The 22,408-nt window shown below is 44.7% G+C and overlaps 1 protein-coding gene across 8 annotated transcripts in view; it reads left to right on the plus strand.

Moving 5' to 3' along the window:
- The window catches only part of PRDM16 (PR/SET domain 16), a 478,584-nt gene that overhangs the window by 221,195 nt on the left and 234,981 nt on the right, over positions 1–22,408 (plus strand). The gene's annotated exons all lie outside the window — the stretch shown is intronic.

Genomic DNA, 22,408 nt, shown 5'->3' on the forward strand with positions numbered 1-22,408 from the left:
CGGCTTGCCAGTTTTTTTTCCTTCTCATGACTTTAACAAAATCCCTGCAAAGAGTTTTGATACAAAGGCTGAACCTGTATTAGTGACCAGGAAAACGTGTTGTGACCAACTAGTGACCTCTCAAAATCACCAATGTCTATGGGGATGAACTTTTTACCTTTTGCAGTTCTATAACTCACTGTGCGCTGTCTGTGACTCGGTGGGATCTTTTTGTGCGATCGGACACTTCGACAAGGTGGCAGTACGGAAGGTCCCTATTATCACGGAACTCAATTATTTAAGGCTTCCAAAGCATTTGGATTTATTCAGCCATTTAATTGCTATTGCATATGCATATTTGTTTCATGATGTAGACTGAGTTCAAATAAGCCTAATTGAAAATAGAATTCCAAACCAAATTTTGCAGGATCCTAGTAGGACCTTTTTAAAGGACAAATGTGGAGGGCGTGATAACAATGGCACAGAATTGAATGTTTAGGACTTAATCTGATTCCTGGGTTTACGCTCTGATGTAAAAAAGTGTGTTCTCCTAAAACCGCATTGTGTAATGGTGGCCCCGCTTTATGAGGTCATAAATTGATCTGGAGATGTGCTGGGCGGTTTAATAGTTTGGGTCAGTGAGGTCACAGCAGTAAGGTAAAGAGTTCAAGTACGTGTGAGGAGCAATTGTCATGCATCAACCTAAGGAAAAGAAAATGAGGGCCTTTATCTAAAGTGAAATGTGGGACTTCCCATAGTTAATTGTTCAGTGGTCATGCACCAAATAAAAAAATAAATAAAAAAAATTGCTGAAAGTTTGAAAGTGTTTCTTATTATATTAAATATTTCCATGGTCTTGTCCTGAATGTCCTTACTGTATTTAAGTTACAGCTTTCTGAAGCAGTTTGTTTTCCTGCTATGCCGCTCTGTGGGCCTTATTTGGTTCTGATCACAGGGCACATTTTGGGCCAGAGTGATAAACAAACAGGCAAACGGCTCCTACCTGTCATTTTTCAAACCCACCCCGTAAAATGCCAGTTAGGAGCTGGTTGTTTATCACTCTCCCCTTTATCACTTTTTTAAGCTTCATACATCTGGCCCTTTGTGTACAAATGGACAAAAGCATGCTGCCCTGCAGGTGGGGCAGATGTAACATGTGCAGAGAGAGTTATGGGGCCTCTACACAGGGACTAAATGCTGAGCGTTCTGAGCGATGCTAGAATGCTCCGCTAGATCGCTCAGCTTACAGCGCTGCACAGTGATCTGCGTCCGGTGAGAACACTGACCCCTCACACCGCACGAGTACTAGATTCATCCAGCATGCTGGATATTAATCCTCAGGCAATAGCGGTGCGCAGGGCTCCGCGTCGCTATTGCTATGGCCCCTATGTGTGGAGCGATGTAGGGACATTTTCTATGCAATCTAATGAGATCGCTTAGAAAATGCCCTGAAATTGCCCCGTGTGTATGCCCCATAATATTTTGGTGAGTTATATTGTTTCTGTGCAGGGTAAATACTGGCTGCTTTATTCTTACACTACAATTTAGATTTCAGTTTCAGTCACACCCCACCCAAATCTTACTCTCTCTGCACCTGTTACATCTGCCCCACCTGCTGTGCAGAATGGATTTGTCCATTTGCAGACAAAATGTGCCCTGCACTCAGGTCTGAATTAGTCCCTGGATGTCACTTAGCAGAGTTTCCCTAATGCTACCATAACAGTTCAGGTTTTAAGGATATCCCTGCTTGAGGACAGGTAACTTAATTATTTCCTCAGTCAATTTGTTATACAGTAAATATCTGGATTCAAGCTTGGTTATGTGTAACATATTTACCTACTCTCCTGGAAGTTGCAGGAGACTCATGATTTTTTGGGGTAGTGGGTACTCCTTATGCATCCCGTAGCGGGTGGCATAGGCAGATAATGCAGGGAATGGCTAATTAAATCAGTTAATGCATTTGTAGCAGTGATCTTGTACACAGATACTGGGTGAAAACGTATGCAGATGTCCCACCGGCGGCCCTGCGAATCTCTGCAACTAACAAAGCGCCATCATTCAGTAATCCACTCCTGCTCCTATGGTCACATAGAATGGCTGTGTGTTGTTCTGCCGAAGCCATCCTAAATGCATATGGGCAAACTTGTCTCTCTGTACCACCACGCACAGGCCACCGGCCTTCTGTGCTGCACAGCCACTGCTGCCCACTCTTTTGTCAGCACTTCTGCTGCAGGTGACTTCAACAGAAGCGCTGACAGGCTACTGAACTGGCTACTAAGTGGCCACGGGCAGCTCTGCTGAGCTCTCCTACAGGGAATGAGAGAGGAGGAGGATTTGCACCACCCGGCTGTTGTATTCTACAAATTGTGTGTACAGTATGTGCGCTCTGGGTACAGCAGGGGTGGCCAAACCGGTCCTCGAGATCTACCAATGGTCCACGTTTTCCAGGTTACCTAGCTGGTGCACAGCTCTAGTCATTAATAACTGTCACACTTTAAAACATGCTGCATTCATTCCTATTATAGATCCACAGGTTGCCTGGAAAACCTGCACCGTTGGTAGATCTTGAGGACAGGTTTGGCCACCCCTGGTATACAGTATGTATGCTCTCGTGAGACACATGAGTAGTCCGGCGATAATTGCTGAAGTGCGAAAACATTACCATCTTGTACTCAGGCCCAATCTCCAATAATTTGCTTACATTAAATTTACATTGCCACATATGTATACACAAAAGAGAGGGAGTTCAGCGCCAAGATATGGTATACAGAGAGTAATTAGAAGGATAGTTATGTGGTCCCTTTAAAGTAAAAAAGCACTCCCCACTAACAATGGGTGTCTGCACGGTTCCAACTTGAGGGACGGTGGTGGACCGTCTCTATAGAAAGAAGGATATTTAAAGAAAGTTTGCGGATCCCGGCGATCTGTGCTTAATTATATGAAAACTGGACAAATTTGACTATGTCAAAAAAGATAGAAATTTATTACAATAAATGAGGGGATATGGGGTACACAGCAATCAATAAAAAATGAATGTAACTAGCACATAAAAGTATAAAAAATGAGTATTACTTATAATAAGAGCAGTAGTATTGACGAGAGATAAAAACAAATAAGAGAAAATTCCTTTAAAAACCTTTTTAGAATAAAAAGAATATTTCACAGTAGCTTTAGTATAAAGGAAGAATAGCTTAACTGAGGGATGAGGATAAGGACTCAAAAGCTGCCCGACATGTTTCGTCTTACAAGACTTCCTCAGGGGGTGGGGACAAACTGGTTAGGAGTTATATCTCTAAGGCAGGCTGACATCACTTCCTGTAATTAGGTGCATCAATTAAGCAAGGTATACTATTTAAATCCCACTGCTACATATTTACTTCCCAAGTTACATGATATTAAATAACTCGTTTTGGAACCACAGTAGTCAATCAAGTAGTCTCTGTGCGACACTGGACACAGCATCTGCCTCCAATACAACGGAGACTAGCAGACGCGCCTACTTCACCCACAAGTGACTCCAACCGCATGCGCACTCAGTCCCTGATGACGGCGGATGCGGGGCGGAAGTGGGGCGGATATGACGTCCCGCCCCACTTCCTGAGACCTTCGTTTACCAATTAACAACTTTTAAGCGCTATTACTCACAAGCGCACAGAGACTACTTGATTGACTACTGTGGTTCCAAAACGAGTTATTTAATATCATGTAACTTGGGAAGTAAATATGTAGCAGTGGGATTTAAATAGTATACCTTGCTTAATTGATGCACCTAATTACAGGAAGTGATGTCAGCCTGCCTTAGAGATATATACCTGCTCCTAACCAGTTTGTCCCCACCCCCTGAGGAAGTCTTGTAAGACGAAACATGTCTATCCACGTCTGCGTGAAGTTAACTTCAGATAGTGTGGCGAGCGCAGCGAGCCACCGAGCCCGAAGCACGGCGAGCGGACATGGAATACGAGCCCGAAGCGCGCGAGCAGACACGGATTACTTTACATGTATTCCACGGCCCCTCGTGGGGCTCGCTGCACTTGCCACGCTTCGGGCTCGGTGACTCGCTGCGCTCGCCACACTATCTAAATTCAACTCCACGCCGACAAGGATAGTGGGGGTATGAAAAGTTCGGAGGACGTGTACCGCGGCCCCTCGCGGCGCTCACCACCACATCGTAACGCATCCCATTTAATTGTACAAGCATCGCTTCGCACACCACTAAATAAGGTGGAAAAGGGGTATTAGTTTAGTGGTTTTGGTTGATTTGCAAAGCTGTCAGATATAAAACCGATGTTTAGTAAATACACCACCTACTCTGTAATGCTGGCCGTACACTTATACGACTTGGGCCCTTTTCACCTGATTTTGACGGATTTGGCCGAGAAATTGGGTTAAAAAGTGCCCAAATCGTATCTGCTTAACCTCCAATTCTGATCTGATGCACAGACCGGTGCGCATCAGATCAGACCAGAGATCACAAGTGCTGCACAAAGGATTGTTCAGATCCAGGGCAGCACTTTCTGGGGGTCGCATATGATGCATCGTATGCAGGGCCGGTGCAAGGCTTCTCGGCACCCTAGGCAAAACTTCTTCAACTAACTGCAAACCCCCCCTCTCCATACTGCCGCCAATACCCACTTTCCAACCCCTTAAAGCATACCTGCCTAACATTCCAGAATGGCAGGGAGACTAAAAAAATATGAGGTGCTCCCAGCCCCTCGGGGAGGTGTGCAAGTCCCCTGCTTTCCCTGGAGTCCCCCCTGCACCCTCCCCTTTACCACTCACAACAGAGTACAAGGCAGCAAAGTAGGGATGTATGCCTTAAGGGAAAGTATGGAGGTGAGGTCTTAGAAGTTCCACAGCTGCCACCTGCATTAAGTACAAAAAGGATCCTCATAGACATTCTTAACTTTTTGAAAGGCAGACTTGGTGGCGCCCCCGCAGATACTGGCGCCCTAGGCAGCTGCCTAATGGTAGAGCCAGCCCTGATCGTATGGCAAGGGACAGCATACAATGTGGGCATATGATGGTGGCCTTAATGATAGAGTCAGAGGTTTATAGTAAGTTCAAGCAAGTCGCCAAGCAGCAAGTTCGAATTGGTGACCTGCTTCCCTTATAGAAACAGCCAGTGGATCTGGGACAGATTCACAAGAGCTCACCCACAGTCCAGTAGCGGAGGGTGCACTGACGCTTTCTGCAGCATTGCCAGATGGGAGCCATCCTGTCCCCTATTGAATATGTTATCAGCGCCCCTGGGACAGAGCCGATTAACTCTGCAGCAGCAGAAGAGAGTGTGCCGCAAAGCTACGTCACATCTGCAGCCTTTCTGCGTCTGCTGACAACACCAACACCAAGTACCCAACATCAGTCCTTTGCGACTACAGCAGCAGGAGGGTCGGGTCTGAATCAGGCTCATTGTGCTTACTGTACAAAGGCCAGTATGAAATTATTGTACAAGACTTCACTACTATACTGTAAAATTATTAAATCCGACTGAGCGAATTCCTACCATACATTGTATAGTCACAATTAGCAAAGCAAAAAGTTATGCAGATTGCTAGTCAGGGCTGCCAATAGGGGGGTGCTGTGGGTACAGCTGTCCTGGGCCCCTGCCTCTGGAAGGGCCCAGGCAGCTCATTTTGCCCACCGCAAAAAAAACCAACTGCCTCCTCTGCACTGCGCTGAACAAAGCAGGACCCGGAGCACAGGCTTATACAACACAGGAAGCCAGCAGACAATTAAAATGCTGCATCAGCTTTTGAGCCAAGAGGAGATGGGGGAGCAGGAGTCTGGTTACGGTAAGTCAAGTGACAAGGAGGGGGGGGGGGGGGGGACGGACAGACTGTAAATGAGTCCCAGGCCCCAAAATTCCTGATTGGCAGCCCTGGCTACAATACTGTACAATTAAAACAAAAATTGAAGTTCAAATTAAGGGCTTTTAGAGGACACCTACTGTATGGATGCATGCATAATTCTTCATGCGTGCACTTTACCATGCATAGTTATTGGCCACAGGTAGTTGTTCTGACAGTGGCGTAACTATCGTCCCGCAGCCCCCGCGGTGGCGGGTAGGCGCTGAGGGTATGTGGGCGCCGGGGGGGCTGCGGGATGATAGTTGCCTTCTGCCGCCGTACCGTGCACCACCGGGTCCCAGCTCTCCCGAGTCCCGGCAGCCGCAGCGCTGTTCTAGTACAAAAAGGTGACACTTGGAAAATGGCTGCCCCCATACCGCAGACAGTTTTTCGTCTGCATTATGGGGGCAGCCATTTTCTAAGTGTCACTTTTTCATTAGCAGCAGTAACGGGAGAGCCGCCCGGGACCCGGCGTAGATGGATGCGGCCAGCCGGCCAGAAGTAACGCACACACGCGCACACACACACACACACACATACATACAAACACACACACAGAAACACAACCCCCCCTCCCCACCGCCGTACCACGGCTCCCCTCCGCTCCGTTTTTTTTTACAGGGGGGCGCCTCCTGACTTGTCGGCAGGGGGGCGCCGAAAATCTAGTTACGCCGCTGTGTTCTGACCTGGTCACTGCTCTCCAAAACTGCAGAGCACCTAATCGTCCAGATTTAGGGGCCCATTTATTAATTAATATTAATGTATTGCAGCAATGCATGGCCATCCAACTCCCCCTGATCCAATGTGTAACAAGTGACCCCGTTTACCACCATCAGGGGGCAGGCAGAGTCGGAGGTCGCACGGGCAGCAGGTCCGATGCGCACAGGACCACACATCGGAGACGTCAAAAACATCATATTCGGGGCGATTTCTTGTCCCGATCGGCCGGAATCGGGTGAAATCGACCTAAATCATACTAGTGAATGGGCACCTTAACAATCGCTGTTGATAAAAGGGACAATTTACAAAACAATGGTGGAATTCCGAAAGGAGGAAATGTCAGCTGTATGAAGTGGGCACAATAAAGACAGGAAATAGCCTTTCTTTATTACTACAAATTTGAAGAATCTTTTCAGATCTTAATATTTAATCTTTTTAGTTTGGAGTAAAGCAATGTTTCCTTTATCAAGTGTTCAATATTTAAAAGCAAATTTACACAACAGTTTCTTGTGAGTGAGATAGATATATATCTATATATATATTCTTGTAACAAGGGTGCAATATTATATCCGCCACTCACAAAGGGGCAGACACTGGGGTCTTTCACGTTCCCTTTTAAAAAAATAGTTTGAATAAATGTTTTTGAGTCCAGCCCGGAGCCAAAGAATGAGTCTATAGTCATCCGAAGTCTCTTAATATGTGCTGGTTGCGGTGTCCCCCCGGTCCTCGGAGAGTTCTCCCTTCAGTAGACCCTCTATTTAGTCTCTGTTTACTTAGAAGGAATAGCCTGGGGGCGATTGGAGAGAAAACATCTGTGTGAGATAATCTATAGAGTTATCTATCTATATATCACTGTTGTCGACCCAGTCTCTCTGGAGAGCTGGCTGAGAGACATGTAATGAAAAGGCACGGCTGAAGAGGCTTTAGGGACAAATAACCAGACATGTTAAGAGCTGGCTGAAAATGGATAGAAGACATTATTAAAGCTGAATAGCCTTCTTATCAAAATCCAATAGGATAGACATTGGGCAACAGATTCACAATTATTTCTCAACATACCAGAAAAAGAATTTATCCCTCGACAACAAATAGATGTAATCAGTTTGGCTAAATCCTCTGTGATCGGAAGAAAGAAAGAAAGAGAATTGTAGCCACCTCTCCTTAGCGTGGCCTGTTCTACGGGATCAGGGACGGAGTATTATAAGGTTATATAACAAGTCAAATCCTAACCCTGAGGGGTGCAATAATAGCAAACTTGTATATGAGTGAAAGTGTGGGTGTGTGTGTGTATATATATGTGTGTGTGTGTGTGTGTGTGTGTGTGTGTGTGTGTGTGTGTGTGTGTGTATATATATATATATATATATATATATGTGTGTATATATATATATATATGTGGGGGTGTGTGTGTATATAGATTTTATATATATAGATAGATAGATAGATAGATAGATGTGTGTGCGTATGTTTGTTCATATACTGTATATATTGTGTATGTATGTGTGTGTATGTGTGTATATATATATATATATATATACAAAATGTGTGTGCATATATAGTATGTATCTATGTATGTACTGTATCTATGTAAGTTTATGTATGTGTGTGTATATATATATATATATATATATATATATATCCCCCCCAATATTCCTCAATGCGCTACCAGATAATGCTAATATACAAAATATACAAGATAAATAAATGAAGCAGTCGTAACCTGGCTGCCTGACCACAATACTCCCCGAGGGTTTAGGGAATAGTGCCCACAGAATGTTTCCCAATAGTGGAAAGGCCCCTAAACAGTAGAAACACAGTCCATATATAATGATCTTTTTTCAATGATGCAACGAGTAATTCTTCCAATATTCATTTTATTTTATCCTTCAATGGGTAGTCCCATGTAAAGGCAGATGTATAAAGAAATGTCCCGGGACGTTTCTTTATGCATCTGCCTCAACATGGGACTACCCACTGAAGGACAAAATAAAATGAATATTGGAAGAATTACTCGTTGCATCATTGAAAAAGGATCATTATATATGGACTGTGTTTCTACTGTTTAGGCGCCTTTCCACTATTGGGAAACATATATATATATATATATATATATATATATATATATATATATATATATATATATATATACACACACATTTTATATATTTATTCAAATGGAAACATTTTCAGGCCAATCGATATTTCTGTCTGTCTTGATAGATATATTTATTATTAATTAACTAATAACCAAAATTAATTTAAAAATTTTGTCAATCGATCACAGACTTCATTTTTGTGTGACGTCATTTATTTATTTTATTTTGTGTTATTTCTTGTTAATCCTTTTTTTCTTTCTTCTGTGAGTAAAACTGTGACCCATTTCGCCATTAAGGTGCGGTGACCTACAGTAGCTCATCAATTGCAGATCTTTCTCTAAGCTTCATGTGCGGGTAAAGAATGGAATATTAATGCTGCGCTATTATGACTGTATCAGCACAAGATAATAGTGTTGTGTTACATTCAAATATGCATTACTGAAACTATTAATCTCCTGTCATTTAAAATGAGATATGTAATACTTAAGGTCAAAGCAGACATCTGATACCTCACTATTACATTGTTTGCAAGCAGATGATTGATTGATAATTATGATAATTTCCGAAATGATTATTTGTCTATGATAGCCAAGGAGCGTCCCTCCGGAATGGGCACAATTTCCTATTTATATATCGGCCATCAGAAATGGCCTCTGGTAATGTAGGACGTGGGCTGGTCCCTCGGATAGGTCCCCGTGGGAGCTGCAAGACTGATGAGTTATGACCCGGATAAGAGGACACAGCTCAGACTTCACTAAGGAGCCAGGAAGTTAGTTGGGGAAGAACTGGGCAGAGCTGGTAACTGTCTTTTGCACAGCAATTACTGGGCCAAACAGCCCGGGGCAAACAGGGGAGCAATCCATCTATATAAACACATGAATCAACAAAATTATTCCATTTGAAACTTTTAAATGTTTCAAGGTTATTTCACAGTTGTGCACATTTCACTTTCAATGTGTTGATTTACTTCAATTATTTTGTATAAAATTGGTATTGTAGTAGAATTTATTGACCTTTTTTAAAAATGTATTTTATTTACACATTTGCAGATTTGTGACCGTTATTGTTCCAATTGGTATTAGAGCAGATTACTTCTTTCTAGAGAGAGATGCCCCGTGTTTTTGTTTTGGTTTTGATTTCATTATCACATTTTGGTTTGGTTTTGCAAATCCAACTTCAAATGTTTTGGTTTGGAATTCAGATTTAAAATCCGAATCTTGAGATTGAGAATAATATATAAAAACAGCTAAAATGTGTAATTTATGCAATCCAAAACTTTAAATTTGGGTTTAAAATCCGAATTCTAAACCGTGGGAAGATGCAATCTGGGACTGGGAATGGAAAGAACCAGGCCGGGTTTTGGATCGGTTTACATGTATAAACTTCAGTTAGGTTCAGATTTCTAGAGAACCAAACTGCAAATTTCTACATATTTCATATGTCTATATACACGTGAGCTGGGACGGAGTCAGTCTTCCTGAATGGGACAATGGCACTTCATACTGTACTTGGATTGGGAGATGGGTGGTCTTCATTGTAATGTTGCTGTCCCTTAACGTTAATCCTGTCGCTGCCCAAAACATCCGTTGTCACCGGAGAAAGAGTTTTCTTTCTTCCATTTCATATAAAGACCTATTATACTGCAGGTAAATCAGAGCTGTCAAAGTAACTGTAATGTAGGCTCCAGTTCTAAAAGTATTTTTTTTATTTGGGCACTGAAGTTTTTCTTTTTTTTTTTCAATTTGGAATCAATTGTAGCAACAATTTTGCAGCATTTACTTTTCTCTGATCTTCCCCTGGGAACAAATATTGCGATTCCAACATCGTATGTAGGCATGCGAGAACAAAGACGCAACATTTATAAAGACATCTGCAATTGATGCCACCTCCAACAGTGTTGTGATAGAGGAACCAATCACCCGAAACCTTTGCTTTGCTCTTATCCATGGTGCATCCAACACTTCCCCAAATTGGCTCATTAGACACACACATTTAATGAGCAGATCATACTGCACATCACACACAATGGGTGACATTTAATGGGATGAGATCCTGATTTTGGCAATTTTTAGTCAAAAACGTCCGAATTTGCCTGTTTTTCCAAAATTGGCAACTTAATAGGATGCGAATTGCGGTAAAAATCGCAAAAAAATTCTGAACTGTCGATTTTTCAACACACTTCAATTCCAGATGTTTTCCCATTAAAAAAGTTTACAATTCGCAAATTTAATTGGATGCGATTTTGGAAAACCGTTACCAAAAATTGCAAAACAAACAGACCAGGTTCTGACAGAAGATTTCGACAGAACCATGCACAGACTAGTGAGATCTGTGCATGCTTCTGTCCAAAAATATGTGTAAAAGTTAAAAAGAAAATAAAAAAAAATGGCCTGTGGTCTGCCATCCTGAGCATAACCAGCCCCGGGCTCAAAGAGCTGGTACTGGTTTCAAAATCACAGGGAAAATCAAATAGGGTTCCCCTTGATTTTTTAAAACCAGCACCAGGTTTAAGGGCCGGTCCTGTTTTCTAAAATATGGGGGGCAAAATGAGTAGGGGTCCCCCATATTTCAAAAACCAGCCCCAACCAGCCAGTAAGGTAATGCCACAGCCGGGGGAGGCTTTTTATGCAAGCCCCCCCACCAAATCATTCACCCCCTGACCAATCAGCCTAGACAGGGATCCTGGGGAAATGCCCCCCAATGAAGGGGTCCCCCTCCCTTCAGAATTTACCTGCCCAGGCTGAAGCCCGGGGCTGTCCCCGATGCCCCTTGGGAGGTTGGTATCGCTCTTATTAAAAAAGGGCAAACTATGTGTATTGTTGTGGAATTACAAGTCCCAGCAAGCCTGCACCGCATGTAGGGACTTGGAGAACCATGAGTCCCAGCATGCAAGGCATTAAAGAACCTGCTGGGACTTGTAGTTCCACAACAGTACATATAGTTAAAAAGACACATAAAACCAGTAAAACTTTATTACATAGTACAATCATCCACTCATACATTACATATGGGTCCACCGATGGCCTGTCCTCTACTCCATGTAGAATCCCAACAAGTACCTGTTGAGAGAAAACACAGTCACCAGGCACCTCCCAGATCAAACGCTGTCTTCTCTGGCTGTCAGCACCCCTGTGGGAGCAGTCCGAATGTTTGCTTACATTCCCAGCTCCTCCCACATGCTGGGGGTTCGCCCCGCCCACCAGCCAATGGCTGCTTCTTATACTGCATGCGAGTCCAGATGGTGTGTGGTATGCCGGCTGAACGTTGAGGTGTTTTTTTTTTTTTAAAGGGCAATCATTTACATGGCATGGGACTGTCCCTTTAAAAAAAAATGATCAGAGTTCAGGGCGGTATCCCGCAACGGCGACACCGCACCGCAATACATGTGGCCCAGAAAATCTACTCCTACATATTTTACAGACAATTTCAGGCAAATGAAACCCTGCTTAAACACAGCCATCCGTATCATCTCTAAGGACAGTTAATAGTCGTTTAACGGGATCCATGTGGACAAAATTAGTTCCATTTCGGAAAAAGAAAAAAAAAAGTTTATTTACGCTGATGTTTACAGCGACTTTTACTTTTGTAAATGGAAATTACCTTGTTCCAATAAGTCCGCCACAAATGAGCCACTGAAGGGTGGGGGAACGCTGGGGGTTTAGCCAAGAAGTCATTTTTACAATGTCTATTTTTGTCGTCAGAAGGCCACTCATAAAAGCACCAGCAGTCCATTAATTCAGTGAATGAACATATAGTGGAGTCCGTTCCCTCTTGAGAACAATAATACTAAGGTCAGCTCTGGCTGCCATGGAAACTAAGTACTATTCAGAAGTTTGCATTCGTGATTTTACTAAAACGAGACAAAATAAAACCTGGAATGTAAGTGGAAAGGTGTTAATCTGCATAAACAGGGTCCCTTATTGGAAAATGCTGCAGATATTAGTTTTGAGAGATATTAAAACTCATGTGTTGTTCTAGTGTTTGCTATTTGGTGTGGGTGGATTGTGAGCAGAATGCTAAAAGCAAAGTTAGAATTTAGCAGTGTCTTTTATTAATTATACCACATTTAAATAGGTCTCCACCTTCGGGTTACCCTAGTTATGTACTCTCTTCTATGCGGACTTGTCTTGTACAATGTTGTGCAAAACACACACACATACACAAACGTTGCCTTATTGTTATCGAGCTTCCTCCTATGACTTTTAGCCAGTACTTTGTTGCCCTGGGATACGAAACCATAAAAGGAAGCTGCAAGGATCGGGTGGTATGTTTAGTTAATATCAGTGGAGATTGGCGAATTTGCGTAGAATTTACAGGGACTATTTCGCAGGGGAGCAAATCTTCTGCAATACAATAGACTTTTGCTTGAGCTTTAGCGTCCCGCAGAAGGGATAGGTGGCTTTGGTCGACAGGGTTGAAAGGTCGACATAATTGGAAGGTCAGCAGTCAAAATGTCTACATGAGTTTTCCAGTGTGGAGCTCGTCCTCCTTACTATATGTATCATATAAATATACACACAGAATTCTGTCACCAAGCCACTCTGGCTCCGCATGAATGAGTGGAGAGTAGTGTTCATTCTAGCACCCGCTATCTTTGAAAACCCATGCAGTTCCTCTTCCCTGCTTGGGGTGTCACTGTCTGCTGTAGTGCTTCGAGCACTGTGTGATCTGTATATCAGCACTGATATGCAAACCAGACCCGTGCTAGAAACACCACAGCAGACAGCGACACCCCAGGCAGGGAAGAGAAACTGCATGGGTTTTCAAAGATAGCGGGTGCTAGAATGAACACTAGGAGAGTGATGGGGAGGGGTGTTGCAGATCCCTATCCGAGTACATTTTGTGAAGAATAACTCATAAGCTAAAACCGTAAGTGAGTGCCCCCCCCCCCCCCCCCAAATATAAAACACCCATTTTCAGGTAATAGAGCGAGATGTCCTAAGTCTCGAAAGTGTTAAACCAACAACAAACCAACTCCTACATGTCATTCTTCAAACCCATCCTGTGATCTGGCCCATAGACAGAAATGATTAATTGATAAATAGGGCTTTCTATTCTAACAAGGCCTACACACATAGCAAGTGTGCAGAACGATCTGAGCAATGAGAGAACACTGGTGATGAGTAGATTTATGCGCCATTCTCATTATTCTACCGGCGATAATGCCATGCATCGCTATCGCTGGCCCCTGCTCACAGACACACAGCGATGTAGAGTCATTTTCTAAGCGATCTGTTAGAAAATGGCTATAAATCACTATGGCCCTTATTCTAGTTGAATCGGACAGATGCGTATTTTTGGACAGCCGCCGAGTGTTCTTAGCCCCGCCTATCGTACGGATCGCTCACACCGCCCGAATGTAGTAAAACGCTGAGTGAACAGACCGCGAGCGGATGTTTCATGCTAACACATCCCCTATCTGTGGGAACCTCCCCCATCCTCCAGTGGTAGCCGACCACTGACAAGTGGTCAGACAGCACCGAGTGCTCCAGAAAACATGGACATTTTTCCGAATGAAAGCAGGAATATGGGCGGGCAGCTGACATCCGGCTATGTCAGCTGTCCGCCCCCCACACGTGCGTCACCGCCCCATTACCATACATCTGCCCAGTGTTTTCATGGGAACACCCATGAAACGCGGGGCGTACGCATATGGTAATGAGCCTAAACAGCCCTTCACGCCCCTCTCCACTCCCTGCTCGGATGGTTCCGTACGATCGTTTTCTGTACGGAACTCACGCCGTATTCGTACGTTTGAGGCGTTCGCACATGCGCAGATACGCCTCCGCACATGCGCAAACACCAAACATCGGCCATCGGTCGCATTCGGAGCCATCCGACTCAACCAGAATAAGGCCCTATGTGTAGGCACCATAAGCTTTGGAGAGAGAAAGTGCCAACCAATCAGCTCCTAACTGTCATGCCACAGGTTGTGTTTGAAAAATGACAGTACCTGATTGGTTAGTCCTTTATCTCCATCCAATTTGTCTCTCTCCAAGGCTAAGGTCTTAGAATTTTCCTCTCAGCATTATTAACCACTTTTAAAAGAATTCTAGGTACTTCTGTACTTTCACGGCGCCACTAGAAATCGCGGTCATCGCGGACATTGAATGCACTTAAAAACGGCCGCGACGCGACCGACGCGATGCCCGCGATTTCCCATAGAGATTAATGTTAAATTTCTCAATGGACCCGATTTGACTGTTAAATGCCTCAATTGACACGATTTTTCCATAGGAAACAATGTTAAATGGCCCACAGAGGCCAATTAGCCCCCCTGAAGTGTGAAATGGCCCCCACAATTGTTAACGCCACCCCACGATCAACGCGAACCCGAAGCGTGGCGAGCGCAGCGAGCCCGCGAGGGGCGGCGGTACGCGTCCTACGACCTTTTCATGCCCTACTATCCACTAGGGCGTGGAGTGAGAATAGAATAGTGTGGCGAGCGCAGCGAGCCACCGAGCCTGAAGCGTGGCGAGCGGACGCGGATACCTTCACAGGTAAACGCGTCCCTTCGCGGGCTTCACAGGTATCCTCGTCCCCTCGCGGGGCTCGCTGCGCTCGCCACGCTTCGGGCTCGGTGGCTCGCTGCGCTCGCCACACTATTTTATTCTCACTCCACGCCCTAGTGGATAGTAGGGCATGAAAAGGTCGTAGGACGCGTACCGCCGCCCCTCGCGGGCTCGCTGCGCTCGCCACGCTTCGGGTTCGCGTTGATCGTGGGGTGGCGTTAAAAAATGTGGGGGCCATTTCACACTTTACGGTGACTATTTGGCCTCTGTGGGCCATTTAACATTGTTTCCTATGGAAAAATCGTGACAATTGAGGCATTTAACAGTCAAATCGGGTCCATTGAGAAATTTAACATTGATCTCTATGGGAAATCGCGGGCATCGCGTCGGTCGCGTCGCGGCCGTTTTTAAGTGCATTCAATGCCCGCGATGACCGCGATTTCTGATCTAGTGGCGCCGTGAAAGTAAAGAAGTACCGAATTCTACAGTGAGAATATTACATCTTAAATCCGTGGTGATTGGTAATGGCCTTCGTTACCTATTCCTGGTGGTCCTTTAATGTCAGTAATCTTTTTTTTTTACCTCAAAGTTGATGTCTACAGCAGGGGTCTGCAAATCACAGCACCGCGGTAATGACTGAGTTAAATAAAGACTACTAGAATCAGATCTGTCTTGAATGACTAATCACTTGTTGAGTTTATCGTGGAGATGATTAGAAGGTAGAGCAGCCTCCAGTCATTTCCAAGATGCCAGAATGCCCAGGAGATCTGTGTGAATCTGCTGCCAGCCGGCCTCTGTCAGAGCTGAAGGCAGACCGAAAATCAGTATCAGGAAGGTCGTGTGAAAGAAAATCTCCAGCCATCAGGAAGTCCTTGGCCTTACAGCCCGTCTGACATCTCCTGACAAACCTTAAATCATGAAAGCAGACAAAACATCACCGATTTGGGGAAGAATGGCCCCTGGGACGTTCCTTTTTCCTCTGTCCCACAGAGAGGCATTTGTGTTGTTGCCCATCATCCTCTACACCTTGTTCTGTCTGCTGAGTAAAGACTCGAAAGTTTGACATGTTTTACAGTCCATTAAGTACGCTCTACTGTGCGCCTTTTGTCGGTTTAGTAAAGAGCCTATGATGGAATATCAGGGGTGATGTCATTTTTGCAGTGCTGAGTTACATCATAAGTGAAGTTTATATTATTAACATAAATAATGTTATGTAATCATATATAACAGCAATCACCACCACCCCCCCCCCCAAAAAAAGTCCATGCCTTGTGAATTGTGTGTGTGTGTGGGGTGGAGGGGGGGGGGGGGTTGCACTCTTTTCTCAATGAGTTGGTTACCCCTGGTGAAGCATACCAAAATGTAGTGCCATGGCCACCTACTGTCCAGTGGAGTAACTACACATTTTGTACACCACTGACAAAAAACTGTCTGGCTTCCCCTCCCCCACCCATATAACCTCTGTGAAGGGTTATGCTCATTGTCAGGGGATTCCTCACCTCGGCCAAATCCGTGAGTCTCTGGTCCCGGCTGTTTGTGCCTGTCTCATTCATGGTACTGAAAAGGTCTCTTCCAAAATGGAAGCCGCTTCCTTAATAACTGGCTCCTCCGAGACTGCGGCCATTTTGGCAGGGACATATCTCCAATGCTACTGCTCCTCGGGCTGGAGGCTTCTCTCTGCTTCACTGAAAGCGGAAACCTGAGGGGACGTAGTGAACTTTTTTTTATTGTCCATGTCGACTGTATAGACATTCGGGACAAAAAAAGTGAAAAACCCTGTGTTGACCTTTTGACTGCTGACCTTCCCCATTTCAACCTAGTGGTGTCGACATGCATGAATATTGACCTTCATGCATGTCGACCTAGTTGCTCCTGTCTATCCAATAATCCATACCCTTTCTGGGCACACCCACTGTTTTTCTGGCCACACCCAAGTAATGCTGAGTATTCCCATATGCCCGCCTCCTGCCCGCCCCCTCTGTGCAAAAACTTCGGCAACTGTGACAGTCGTCTGAGGCGTTCGCACATCAGGTCTGCACATGCATATACTCATCAGTATGCGTACGCAGACCCAAAATACCGGACACTGGATCGAACTCCCGATTAAGAGAGCAAACCTGAATCACCCCCCTTTTGCCTATATGGAAAAATCACTGCGGATTGCACATTTCTATAACTATAAAAAGTCTCCGAGCGGCTTTGTAACCACAGAAAAGCACAAGGCTGTGGGTCCACTGATTTCATGCTGGTCACAGATATATAATGTGACTTCTAATATCCGTTACAATATACAGAAGAGGAGAAGTTATTCCTGATAATACCCAAGATTTCCTTACAAAGGCTGAAGCGATGACACGGGAAGTCTCCATTTATAAGTGATGACATCAGAACTCACAGTTTATACAGATTATTTACAGGAGTTCATATATATTGCAATCCATTGTGCATTATATCGTTTTCAGCCCCTGTGAAAAAGAATAAAGCGGAATGCCCCCTTAAAGTGTCAGATACTGGATCATAATCGGCCATTTCCTTACTATAATCCCTTGACCGCTGACAATAACGTTACCATAACATTTTTTTTGCACAGTATATATTAGGCTAGTTTAAAAGATGGATTAGTCTTTAGTGTGAAGTATTCGTGGGCCTGAAGTATATTTAGAGAGAAGATTTATTGAATACGTTACAGAACGTTATGGAAGCCAGATGGCGGCCTTAATAAAATCTCTACATTTCAGGTGTGCGCGATATTTATTTAATTACATTGTGCAGCGCGGCCAGAATGAAGAAAAGAGAATTGGTAGGGGAGGGGGGATATTAGACTGGCAGCCAATTAGGTATTAAATTCTGAAAGGGACAGAAGCTCCCAGGCATTAAACGGGTTATTCATCAATGTCTCAATAAAAAAAAATAAAAAAACTTTGACAAAGGAACAAAAAGAAAAAAAAAACATTGCATAAGATTTGTTAGTCCGAAAAACTCCTCTGCATTCTGCGAGAATCATTGAGGAATCCGATAAGCTAGCCTTATCCCTGTAAAAAAAAAAAAAAATTCCTTAGTAATAAGGGAGGCTTAAAGTCTGCATGAACGGAACGCTGACTATGTAAATATCTAATGTGCATTGTAATGATATTATTAATGATAATGAGGGGGCGGATTGGAAACTAAAAGTGGTCCTTGAATTTTTTTTTTTAGAAGTGGCCTCACTTGGGCGGCACCAAATCATATGTAGGCGGAACCAACACCAAAATAGGCGGGATTACTACTTCTCGACAACTATAAACTTAGTCATATACTTCAACAATGTAAAAACCCCTACAAGCAATTAAGGTATTATTGTAAGACTAAAGGTAAACCTATCTTAAATAGCGCTAATATTCCTTTCAATTAATTAAAGGCCCAGATACATACATCTCTGCTCTACTTGTGTCTACATAAGAATGCATGCACATTACAACAGTCCCTAGTCCCTGTATGTCTATCTACAGTATCTATCTACAAAATTCAAACAGATGAGCCGCAATGAGTCCCGACCTGCAATGTCTACCAGAGTATGGGGTGGCGCGGCAGTTGGTATAGGTCCTCTATTTGGACAAAATCATATGCACTGCAGGTGGGGCGGATGTAACATGTGCAGAGAGAGTTAGATTTGGGTTCTTTATTGTTTATGTGCAGGGTAAATTGTGGCTGTTTTTATTTTTACACTGCAATATAGATATCTGTTTGAAGTAAACCCCCCACCCAAATCTCTCTCTGCACATGTTACATAAGCCCCACCTGCAGTGCACATGGTTTTGTCCATAAGAGAGTGATTGTGCCTTTCCGAGTGAATCAGAATAACCCCCATAATGTAGGAAGATTGCACCTAATTGTGTGGCTGCCTAGTTTATTTAATGGATTCATTAAATAAACTAGCTGAATCTTTCTCCAGGCTGGTCCAGACGGGTGGTGATGTCACAGTCAGTTAGACAGTGCATTGTAACATCCGCTGCTGTCACAGCAACCTCACTTCTCATTCCCTATCTGTGTGGAGCTTGTATGTGTTGGCGTAAGATTCCAACAGGAGCTGACTGGTTGTAATGCATGATGAGCATGTTTTTACTGGTTATCGCAAAGATCAATTGTGCGTTTAAAAAAATTTGAGCATGGTTTTTAATTTTATTTTAGCAGAAGACAATGGTCTTCCTGAGATCTTTTTTTACATAGAATTTGATGGCAGATAAAGTCACTTTGCCTGTCCAGTCTGCCCATGCATACGCATGCACTAATGGTACAGTTTGCTGGGAGACAGTTTACCTGTTTTTGGAATATGGGAGGAATCTGGAATACCTGGATTAAACCGACACAACAGGAGAATGTACAAACTCCACACAGTTAGGGCCATGATGGGAATCAAACCCATGACCTCAGTACTGTGAGACAGTAATGCTAACCATTACTACACCATCCGTACTGCCCTACTAATCTGACTATTTATTTTCAAGTCTGTATCAGGGTTTTAATTGTGACTGAAATTGCACCATGCAAATTAGGTGGGTGCAGCATCTGAAGGTCCTGTCAACCTAGTAGCGCACGCAGGGGTGTTTCTGGGTGCCCCCATACGAAAGACAGTTTTTTAAAACAGGGTTTCCTATGGGGCAGCCATTTTCTGGAAGACATTTTTTTCATAAGTGCTTTCCGAGCATACTGAGCTGCAGTGCCGGGATCCACAACGGAGGGACCGGCACGGGGTAAGTCGACACGGGGGGGGGGCGCGCCGACACGCGCGGGGGGCGTCGACACGCGCGAGTGGGGGGGAGGAGGGGGGAGCTGCACGGAGGGGAGGGCTGAAGGCTGCACTGGCTTTGACCCTGTATTTGGAAAGTTTCCAAAAACGGGTCTGCCAGTGTCAAAAAATCGGCACTTAAACGGTAATACTGTATACCGTTTAAGTGCTGCGGTGTGAAAGGGGTTTTATCTGGCAGACCCGTTTTTGGAAACTTTTCCAAATACAGGGTCAAAGCCAGAGATGCGGTCTGAAAGCAGCATTAGAGTTTTTCTGAGGGTTTATTCCAAAAGCTGGGACTCTCTCCCAGTGGCGTAACTATATTTTGGGCGCCCCCCGCCGTTAAAGGGAGGGCGCCCAGCCACTCACCCACCCCTCCGCCCACCGCCTGCCGCCCCCCCCCCGCCTGCCGCTCCCCCAGGTAGCCGTCAATGCAGGTGGGGGGGATGCTGCGGGGGACACAGCTGCGGTAATTACTTACAGCTGAGCCGGGCAGGGGGAGCCGGGAGCTGTCACTGTCAGTACGTAAGGAGAAAAAAAAAAAGCCCATACAATGAATCGGCAGCCTGTGATTGGCTGAGCGCTCTCTCAGCCAGTCAGCAATTGGCTGAGAGAGCGCTCAGCAGCCAATCACAGGCTGCCCATTCATTGTATGGGCTTTTTTTTTCTTCTTCAGTACAGACAGCTCCCGGCTCCCCCTGCCCGGCTCAGCTGTAAGTAATTACCGCAGCTGTGTCCCCCGCAGCGTCCGTCCCCCCAGCCGCCTCGCAGCGTCCCCCCCACCTGCACAGGTAAAGACTGGGGATGGTGCGGCGGGCGGCGGGGTGTAACGTAACTATAGCACTGCAGCCCCCGGCGCCCGCACATGCATAGCGCCCCCCCGCGGTCGCGGGGGCTGCGGTGCTATAGTTACGCCCCTGCTCTCCCCCTTTTGATGGACACTGGTAGCTTGTCTCTACTGTGCCCAGAACCAGAGATATCAGCCTTCCAGCAGCTGGTTACTGCTCCAGCTCCACACACCTGGTATGTAGTTTTAGATTCTCGTTGGCAGATTGCTCTGCCTCCTCAACTCTGATCCCCAATACCATTTGGTAGGTGGGATTCTCTAGTTTTTAATTCCATTAAAATCTAAGAAATTTATTTCCGGGAACTGGAGATATCTGCAGTCAATATCTCTGAATTCTCTGAATATCTCTGAATTCTATTATCATGTAGTGTTCAAGATTAGTAATATTACTCAGTGTGCTGAGGAAAAAATGTCTTGTTTTACTTACCCCTCCCCCATGCACCTGGGTAATTTAACTGAACTAATTGAGCATCTACCACTATCTGTATATATCTGCAGTCAAGCAAGCTGTTCTCCACCAGTGTCTATCTCCGTGCTTTGCTCCGCCCCTCTGGAAACCCCCTTCTGAAAATCCTGCGTTTGCCCCTGCAACCGATCATACAGCCTCTTTTGGTTTTCAAATTATTGGCCTGCTAGATGTGGCAAGGAAGACACTGAATAGTTTGGTTTAAGAGTGCTGATAAGTACAATAGTAAGTTTAATTTATAGAGCGCACTTTCTCCAACAGGACTCAATGTCTGTATTTTATTTCAGGACACCAACATTTATCAAAAACTACAGTTTTAGTTTTGGTTGGAATGTGTATTTCACATGAAGGGCAGTATTCAATGAGCATTTTTGCGATGTGCAACGAATCCTGTTTAGAATCTTTTTTTGGGGGGGAGGTGGGCTCCCCGGGTGCCAGGCAGCACAGGCTGCCCCCCCCCGGGGGTGCCAGCAGGGTACCGGGTATATTCACTACACCCGATCATGCATATGTAATGATCGGGTGCAGTGAATATATGAATATCTAATGAGCGGCTCGGCTCCCGGCCCCCTGCTGGCTGCTCTGTGTAAAAAAAAAATATATTTATATATTTATTTGAATTAAATATATATTCATGTGCTTACAGCACATGAATAAAATAGCATGCCCCTCCTCAGAATAAAATTCCTGATTTTTTGACACCAAATGTAAAAAAAACACTTTATTTTAAAAGTTCACATTCCACTTCACCATAAAAAGGTAGCGATTGCTACTCAGTGAATCATGGCGAAAAAAACCTTGAAATGTATTCGCCATCTGGTCATTGAATAGGGTGATTCACCGTTTTAGTCAAAAATTCGCCTTACAGCACAAAATCGCCATAAAAACATGGCGAATCAGCCTCATTGAATACCGCCCGAAATGTTTTTCGCTTAATCCTTTAGAAACATTCGGCACAAAACCTGGGCTTGGTTCAGGTTAGACTTAGGGCTATTTCACACACTCCGGCTCCTGCCGGGCGGCGAAATCCCGCATGCCAGAAGCCGTGCCCTGCATAGCAGTTACTAATTCAGACAGGGCGGCCACGGTCCGGCCACCCGGTTGCAGCCGGATCCCACCACTGGAAGGGACAGCTGCCGGGCTGTGGCCATCCCCTCCATTCTAAACTGCTGTGTGC

This window comes from Crinia signifera, chromosome 19, assembly GCF_055691185.1.
Source record: "Crinia signifera chromosome 19, ASM5569118v1, whole genome shotgun sequence".
Classification (NCBI taxonomy): Eukaryota; Metazoa; Chordata; class Amphibia; order Anura; family Myobatrachidae; genus Crinia; species Crinia signifera.